Source organism: Gastrolobium bilobum, unplaced genomic scaffold, assembly GCF_033153095.1.
Source record: "Gastrolobium bilobum isolate Gb01-03AN ecotype WA unplaced genomic scaffold, APGP_CSIRO_Gbil_v1 utg131582, whole genome shotgun sequence".
Classification (NCBI taxonomy): Eukaryota; Viridiplantae; Streptophyta; class Magnoliopsida; order Fabales; family Fabaceae; genus Gastrolobium; species Gastrolobium bilobum.
In genome coordinates this window covers 1-2,130 of record NW_026896328.1, presented here as the reverse complement: position 1 = coordinate 2,130, position 2,130 = coordinate 1, and the positions used below count along the sequence as shown (strand labels likewise).

At 32.3% G+C, this 2,130-nt stretch overlaps 1 pseudogene; it reads right to left on the bottom strand.

The window, feature by feature from the left end:
• Window positions 1-291: 291 nt before the first annotated feature.
• On the bottom strand, window positions 292-1,567 carry LOC133298967 (uncharacterized; annotated as a pseudogene).
• Window positions 1,568-2,130: the final 563 nt, after the last annotated feature.

The window sequence follows — 2,130 nt, the reverse complement described above, 5'->3', positions numbered from 1 at the left end:
CGTTTGTTATATATAGAGCACAATATAATATTCTTGAAGTTTTATACCAGAAAATATATTTACGTAACACACAAGAAAACTTTGTTTTTAATGAACTATTCCAAATATGGAATTCATTTTAATAAAATATTTATTCCAAAATTAATTTATAGTATCTAATATGATCACTTAGGAATAATTTCCTAACTTATTTATTTTTCCCAATTTATTTTCTTATTAAATTAGAATTTGAAATCTACTTTTAGAATAGATAGGAATTAACGCTTTATAGTTTGTATCACATCATAACACATAAAATCAATACCAATTTCATGTTATTCGGTCTTTATTATCTCTCATATTCCTTCCCTACCTAAATCTCTATAATTTCAACACACATTGACATAGACTTACATGAAAAATACAGAAGAGGATAAACAGAAAGCAGAAATTAACTAACTTCTGTATAAGAAGAGATGAGTGTGATATCAATCTAGGATTGTTTAACATGTACATGAGACTGAGAAGCACCAATTGTAAACAACATCAAGGAGTAATGTTTCCCTGTCTTGCCTTAAGGACAAGCTCTTCAGTGGTGGTGCCAATGATCTCGTTAGCCCGTTTCAGCCCAACACATTGATACCGACCAATAGAATCCTGAATTCAAAGGTCAGCTTACAGTCAACACAAAAATCAAAATCTCTTCAGAGCAAAAATTTCTTAGGGTCACAATAATAAAAAATAATCTCCTAGCAATCATAGCAGCATACCATTTCATCAACCTTAAGAGTTTTACACTAGTTGACAAAATCTAGTAGCTACAACTTAAGATACTAACACAAAGCAAACAAAATAATAATAATAATCCATAGGTTTCAATTTTCCTTGATGTTCTCATTCAGTCTAGAAATATATTAAAATCTCTAAAATGAAATTGATGCGATAAAAGATAAATACAATGACTCATCTCTAATTGGCAAACATGGCTCAAACAATTAATATTTCTTCAAATATTTCCAAAATAAAAATTACCAAATTCAACAATAGCACATTTAACACAAATTTAGACAACAAAGATTCATCTATACTACTATAAAGGAAACACCACACATGATCTTTCCTATTTGCTTATAAGAAATTTCCAACTGCTATTAGCACACTCATTTAACCTTTAAAGATTTGCAACCATTCACTTTAAAATGTAGAGAGATAAAAAGAAGTGGAAATAACAAAAACAAAGTTACATAAAAAAGGAACCCAAGTTTTCCATTGAAGAGATGCAATATTAAATACTTCAATTAGAACGAGAGAATTTTGGGAAATCTCACCCGAGTAACAATTCCCAATTTCTCCAACTGCATCATCCACATCAAAATTACATTCCTCCCCAAACTCCTCTTTAATTAGTTCCTCACACCATTGATCGAGATCCTGATTCACATTATCAGATAGATAACATAAGGACTTGAGTAACACTACAATAAAATAGAATTTCAAAATAAAAAAGGTGGAGAAGAGAACAGAAAACAAGATTTCTATAAACCTATATTGATGTAGATACCTGTCTTGTAGCTTTGCCCTGTTCCATCAGAATAAAGAATGAAACTATTACCTCTTTGACCTACAAATTTAAAGAATTTCAGATTAGTAACCTTCAGATTAAATGTTCGACAGTGCAAAGTTACATAACGAAAAATCAAAAGCAAGCGACTCAAATTAAAGGCTAGTAGTAGCAACTAAGTCACCCCAAGCAGGGACCCAGTCAAACCACCCACAAATTGAAGTTGCACCAAGCACAGACCATTGCATTAGGGTTCAGATGAGAGAATGAGGTCGAATGGGATGTTCCAGATGAGGTTGAATAAGAGAAAGAGATCAAATGGGGTGTTTAGGATTTTGGTAGGCTTGGTTTCTTTTTTTGTTTTTTTTCCCCCTGAGAATTGGATTGCTCTGCCACTTGGATGGTGGCTGCCTAGACTGCAAAATTAGCTGATCCCTATAATCCTACCACAATCTCACCAAACCGAGCACGTAATTGTAATTGAGAACGAAGATCCCACAAAACAGCGTAAGATTGTATGATCCTATATCAATCATTGTGATCTTTACAACCTTGCATAAGTGTTCAACTGTTCATTATTTAGAGTTATG